The sequence below is a fragment of the Hippocampus bargibanti genome, linkage group LG02, assembly GCF_051943395.1.
Source record: "Hippocampus bargibanti isolate YZ-2025 linkage group LG02, ASM5194339v1, whole genome shotgun sequence".
NCBI classification, from domain to species: domain Eukaryota; kingdom Metazoa; phylum Chordata; class Actinopteri; order Syngnathiformes; family Syngnathidae; genus Hippocampus; species Hippocampus bargibanti.
In genome coordinates this window covers 7,404,755-7,412,144 of record NC_142735.1, presented here as the reverse complement: position 1 = coordinate 7,412,144, position 7,390 = coordinate 7,404,755, and positions in this window count along the sequence as shown.

Genomic DNA, 7,390 nt, shown 5'->3' with positions numbered 1-7,390 from the left:
GGACCACTGGTCGAGGAGAATGAGGTAAAAAGGGAACAACAAAATGAAAATAACAAATAATGACTGTAAGGATCTATTCATGGTCCACATTTGGAAAAATGTTGATTTAGATTCAGGTGATTTCTCATGAATCACCTTTTGCTGCCCAAACCACATTCAACTTAATGAGATGTACAGTGTAAGACAGACAATCATTTTAATTACTGGTACCTTAGATATGTGATGGAAATGGGAAATGAAACAAAATATAACCATTGCAAAGTTCTTGAGTGTTATTATCAGTATTTACCCGAGATCGTATTACACCCACTCATATAATAAGTCTTCAGATAATCATTTGAATGACGCTTGAGGTTTGCGTGAGGGAAAACCAGTAAAGACGAGGTAGCCACCAAATTCCTTCGCAGGCTTAAAAGCTTAATACAGCACAGTATGTTTGCAATGTGACTTTGTTATCGACTCAGATCCATTATAAATGGCATGTAGTCTGTGATAATTATTTGCATGTCACAAAACTCTATTAAAATGCTCTCTCAGGGCATCAATCAGAATCAGAATCAGAATCATCTTTATTGCCAAGTATGTAGAACACACAAGGAATTTGTTTCCGGTAGAACACGCTGCACTAGTATCGTCGTCAAAAAAAAACTGCTAAATGGCACTATACAGTTCCATTTTGGCTACTGTTGAAAGAGTTCAAAGAGTTAATGGCTTGGGGGAAGAAGCTGTTTAAATGTCTGCTGGATTTGGTGCGCGTGGATCGGTAGCGCCTGCCTGAGGGGAGTAGCTGGAAAAGGTGGTGGGCAGGGTGCGGAGGGTCCAGTAGGATTTTCCGCGCCCTAGTTTGGATTCTTGCAGTGTGCAAGTCCTCGAGAGTGGGTAGGGCGGTGCCAATGATTTTTTCCGCCGTCCTAACTGTCCGTTGAAGTCAGATTTTGTCCATTTTTGTGGCGGCCCTGAACCAAACGGTGATGGAAGAACACAGGATGGATTCGCTGACAGCCGTGTAGAAATGTTGCAGCACCTCCTGTGGCAGGCCATGCTTCTTTAGCAGCCTCAGGAAGTACATTCTCTGTTGGGCCTTTTTTAGGATAGAGTTGGTGTTGACCTCCCACTTCATGTCCTGGGAGACTGTGATTCCCAGGAACTTGAAGGTCTCAACGGTTGACACCAGGCAGTTGGATAGTGTGAGGGGTAGCTGTGGTGATGGATGTTTCCTGAAGTCCACGATCATCTCAACTGTCTTGAGCGTGTTCAGCTCCAGGTTGTGACGGCTGCACCAGAGCTCCAGCTGTTCCACTTGTCGGTACGCAGACTCGTCGCCGTCTTTGATGAGACCGATGACCGTGGTGTCGTCTGGGAACTTTATGAATTTGACAGCTGGGTGCGTTGAGGTGCAGTCGTTCGTGTAGAGAGAGAAGAGCAATGGAGAGAGGACGCATCCCTGCGGGGCTCCAGTGCTCGTGGTTCGTGTTGTGGATGATATATTTCCCAGTCTGACCTGTTGTGTCCGTCCTGTCAGGAAGCTGAGGGTCCACTGGCAGATCGTGGGGGACACACCAAGCTGACAAGACAGAATTATCTCTACAATTAGGAAAAGATGAGCTTTAAAGCTTAAAGCAGCAGTGTAAATTTGTTTTCAAATATATTTTACTGTATCGCTAGTGAATTCACTGAATTACAGTATATTGCTGCATTGTTTTTGTTTACAGGTAAAGACTGGCTAGCAGGTTTTCCAGGATTTTACTGTTATTTTTCAAATTTGATTCCCATCTTCCATCCATGCCGCCCAATTTTTGTTGCAAGACAGCTCTGGCTATGCTCGTTTTAACATATAAGGAGACAAATAGCAAAAAAACGAATGATTGCAATGTAATTTCATTAGCAACAGACATCTCACCCAGACCACTTTGCGGTGTATTTCAGGATCCTTGAACACATCACTACATGTCATCTCTCTTGGATCTCAAAGCTCGGGACTCTGAAACGCAGTATTAAGCTTCCGACATTGTTCTCATGACATACCTGTAACTAAATCCACAAAAAATAACACGACATTTCTCTGCCCACTCTTCTTCTATTGGAGGCGCTTTTCAGAATGATGCTTTTCTTGATTAGAGCAATTTTTAAGACAGCAACTTGTACGATTCCATATGACACCGGTTACAATGTTACCCTAAGTCAACTGGCTTTTTCCCCACCTTTCAACATTGAATATTCTGACTTATGTCTTGATTTCAACCCATGCCCTCTTTTTCTAGCAACCTGTCATTTTTGCGATGGTCTAGTCTTGGTCAAGTTCGGAGCCATCGCTTATTTTAAGGTAGCACGGTTTGCTAGCATGCTCTAACACAACACATCAGATGACTATTTTTTCAAAGAACGTCATTTTCTTTGTCCTGAAAAAGAGTTTGCTTGTATTCTGTCTCAATGTTCGAACAGAAATGTACCTGTTCTCAGTGGCGGACTGTCATGGCCTGCAAAGCCTTTTCGCTGGCAAAAAAATATCTCAATCACAGACTGATGTTAATTATATTTTGTCCATGAATTCTTATTTAATAATTCCAAATTGTTTTTCAGCTTCCTTTCATTACTTTTCTTCTGTTGCGCTGCTTCCAGACGTGTTTTCATATTCAAGCATTTAACCAATCACATTTCAGTCATCATTTGTTACCGTGGTCAGAAATCTATCTGGACAACTTCTAAATCAGTTCTGCAGGCCCTGTCACATCAAATGTGTCAATTAAACAGTTGCTCTAACCAATCAGATTTCAAGTTGGCAACCCAAAAGGGTTTCAAACACCTTGAAGGCGCTGGCCAACGCCAGAGTTTTTGCAAGCTATGATTGGCTAGTCATTGGCCAATCAGTTTGCGAAAACTGCTCTAATCACTCGGCGCAAATGACAAGAACATACTGCCCAGAGCTAGAACACTGTATCAGTCGATCGATGAGAAGGTTTCTTCAGCCGTCATCTGTACTTTTTGAAGGTGTCGGACGTTTCGCCTCCTATCCAAGAGGCTTCGTCAGCTAACTAAAGTCTGACTGGTCGTATCGGGAATATTTATATATCCCTAATGTCCAGACATGGCGGCGCCGGACACAGCTATGATGGGTCCCTACTCTCAGGTTGGGGGGAGCAGAGGACAACTCCCTGTGGCCCCACTGATTGTTCCTACATTCCTGACTAAAGACTGGCCTATTTGCCCCACTCCCACCGGTATCACGTCATCAGCATTACGAATGTTGCCTAACCTGTGTTGCTTAAGCAGGCTATTGTATGAACGATGCAAATTGAACCTCACGCCACCAGACCGTTTTAATGATTTAGTTGTTTTATGAGAATCGCTTCTTTTACCCCCCCTTTCAAACCATCTATGTTCTTTCGCTAAGATTTTAACCTCATTGTCGTCAAATGAGTGGTTGCTAGCTTTTAGGTGCAAATGTACTGCCGATTGAGGCCCACTAGTATTATCCCTGCGATGTTGCGAAGTCTTTTTTTGAGAATTTGTTGAGTCTTCCCAATGTACTGCTCTTTACAATTTTCATCCTTACAATGTATTGAATAAACTACATTACTTTGTTTTTCATTTGGTAGCCCATCTTTTGGATGCACTAATTTTTGCCTTAATGTGTTTATCGGTTTGAAATACGTAGGAATTTTGTGTTGCCAAAGGACTCTTTGTAATTTTTCAGAAACTCCTGCAATGTAAGGTACTGCTACTACGCACACTGACCAATACTTACTTTTTGACTCTAACCACCCTTTACAACACAAACTAGGAGTTATCAGAACCCTCCAGCGTAGTGCTAAACTAATACCAACTAGCATTGAAGGTAGAGAAAAGGAGTCAAAACATATCAGGGAGCACTCACTAACTGTGGGTACCCTCAGTGGTCATTCAACAAATGTCAGAAAGAAAGAATAGGGATTAGTTCATAATGCAGGATGACGTGGGTGAATCTATTGAGACACGGATTATGTAGGGGTGTTTTGATGAGACATTACATGAAAAGAAGAGATTTGCCCTTAGATACGAAATAAATGTAATTAGTTGCACAGGCAATTTTGACAGTTACACAGGCAATTTTGACAGTTACCATAAAAGAAAGATTGGCAACACACTGAAAAGAATTAAAACCTTACTTACCGTATTTTCTGCACTATAAGGTGCAGCTTAAGTGAATGACATATTTTAAAATGTTTTCCATATATTAGGCACATCGCAATATAAGGCACTTCAGTAGAAAGTGCTGCGCTAAAGAGAATGTCAACAAAACAGATAGTTGGATGCTGAATAAACAATTGAAAATGTGGACTCACCCCATACATATTATAAATAGCACAGTCCCTTTATAATAATAATAATACATTTTATTTCTAAGCGCCTTTCAAAACTGCCAAGAACACTACAGTCACGGGATAAGAATTTATTTTATCTGTGGGTGAGCAGCGGGAGCTATTCGCGCCAGCCAACCCAGAAGGAACACAAACTCAAGCCACAAATGTGAGTGTGTATATAGACAGGCAATACAATACAATCCAATATGTCCTAATTTAGGATTTTGGAAATTGGATGCACCGTTTTTCGTCTCGCAGTGGAGAGATTTATATTTCACAGCAGCACAGTTATGAAAGAAAGAGGAAGAAAAGAAATAAGTCGAAAACAAAATACAGGAGCTTTTTGGAAAGGCAGCCACTCTCGCAGCGCCATCTTGAAGTTAACAAAACAAAAAAAAAACTAAATAGCAAAAAAACATGACAATGTAGCCGTTGAGGAATGAGCACACATGATGAATATGTGGAGACGTGTTTATTCCAACGGCTAACAAGTGGATCTGAACTGAACAGCAAAAGCAGTGCAATACATGCAACATGAACTGCCCCCTCCCCTGCACCTGCTGGGTGAGATGCCTGGTCCTAGTGCCCGCCACAACAACACATATACGTATATATATATTGCGCTTTAACAACAGCATATTAGTCAACACAATGCAAAATAAGAAACACAACAGGAACATAGAAACATGGACAGTGTTGCAATCTTGCAAATTTTGTTCTTTTGACTTCAAGATGGCGCTGCGAGAGTGGCTGCCTTTCCTCTCATCTTCCTTTGATAATTTTGCAGCTGGAAAATGTAAATTTCTCCACTGCGAGATAATGAAGGTAAATCCAATCCAATCTTAATGACTTTCCTCATGTACTCTGTTTTTGTACAAGACAAACACTTTATTACATAAAGCAGTTGTAGATGAAAGATGAGAGGAAAGCCTCCTTTTCATTTATGGATCAGAGACGCCACGGTGGAATGTGCACGTCTCCTACGAGCTATGTTTTGAAAGCAAACACGAGGCTGTAGCATCCATTGACAAAAAGAGACTGTCTCACATCTCCTGTGCCATATAAATCCGCTTCAATTCAAAGTCGCGATAGTTCCACATACGCATCGACGTTCTATATATATATGCACACACGCACAGGCGCGCACACACACACACACACACACACACACACACACACACACACACACACACACACACACACACACACACACACACACACACACACACACACACACACACACACACGTGAACACACGCACACCGTATATACCGGACTATAACACACTCTCCTACAGTAAAAAGGAACTTTCAGTTAGTGTGTCAAGTTCAACTCTGGGCCAGCTCATAATGAATCAAGCCCAGATGTAGAACTTTGGCCAAGGTGGTGCGGTGCGCACACCGAAACAAACCCACCCAGCTGCAGACGTCAGATGAGACCACCTCAATTCCCACAAGCGATGTCATTTTGTTAGTGACTAGCTAGCTTGCGTACAGCATGTACTGTATCTGTTGTTATGCTTTGAGATTTTGTGCAAACACTGCTGATCTACCGGCATGTCTGTGAAATGAAACAATTTTTGGATAAATGTACAGTGGAGTAGCTTCTCTTTTCCCCTCAACAGCTTGTGGGCAAAAAAATAAATGGACACTTTGTTCAAGAAACGTACAGCATATATGCCTGAGGTAGTGCCTCTTTCCGTTTCAAGATGTCTTGACAGTTTACTATATAAATCACTTCAAGCGAAAGCACTTAGAAGGATTTCCAGTGCAAAGAGCTTCTACCACTCCTATGAGCTTTGGATGAAAGTTCACTCATTCGTCAATGTTGACCTTTATCCACATCTACTGCCTGGAGACAAACCCTGATGTTTCACCGATAGATTTTTATTGCCGACACTTGTTTTGACTCTTGTCTTAGCATAAAGGCGTCATATTGGTACATCAAATTGTGTCACTTGGGTGTGAGAAACGAAAAATACCATAAAATTGTTTTGTGGTTGTGAAGGAAAGAAACGGACAACTAATTTGATTACAAATGAGGGCGGTGCTTGCCGTCACACATCTGCGAGTGAGCTGAGAGGGCGTTCCAAGACTACGTCATGTCGGGCCCACAGAAAGAGACATCTGTATTATGTCATGACTGCCAGGAACTCCACCCTTAACTCTATTTCCCTTTTTTCCCCCACTACCAGAACGCCCCCTTCGCCCTCATCTATGACTTCTACGCGCACCCCACCTACTCTGCTTTACTTTGTGGTTTCGTTTTTTCTTTTTATGTTCATTCACTATGCTGTCATTCAGAAAAATGGGTTGAGCTCATACTTCAAATAATTCCCTTTGAAAAATATTTACCTTGGGCAAAAAGTCAAATATTTAGAATGATGCTTGAAATATTGTGGGACAACTCGCTCAACGATTTTGCATGTAAATATTTACGTGATAAATAAATGTCAAAATGTCATTGGAAGTGCGACAAGTCAGCAGTGGCCTTTTTGTCCATGCATGACATCCAGTGATCTCCATAATTATTGGCAACGCCTTGGTGTTTCTTAGCTTCGAATAAATTCACTTTTTTTCTCAATACATTAGTATAGGACTAACATTTAACACAATGAAACGTATGTGAAAATCCAACTGTTACTCAAGTGTTATAGTTGCGTGGGGGGGAGACCACAGAGAAATAATTTTCAACCGAGTCATGTCTGCCGCAAAACCAAGCACCTCTGATGTTTATACTCTGCATGCCTCCCTTTTGTACAAAAGAGCATGTAATCTTCTCCTTTAATGTTTCACAAGATGGGAGAATAGAGAAAGATGGATCTTTGACCATTTCAGTGATTTCGATCCTCTCCTCGGCCCTCTCTACCAACTTGTGGCTGAGAATGAAAGATAACTGTGTGCTCCTTCTCATGGCTTGGTTGGTGTTTGCCTTCATGTGGCAAGACAATGACGCGTTTACACCAAATATTATGGAGTGACATTATGGTACAGATCTAAATGTGGCTTCAATGAGGGTGTTGACTCAATGGACTTTTGACCCTGCTGAGA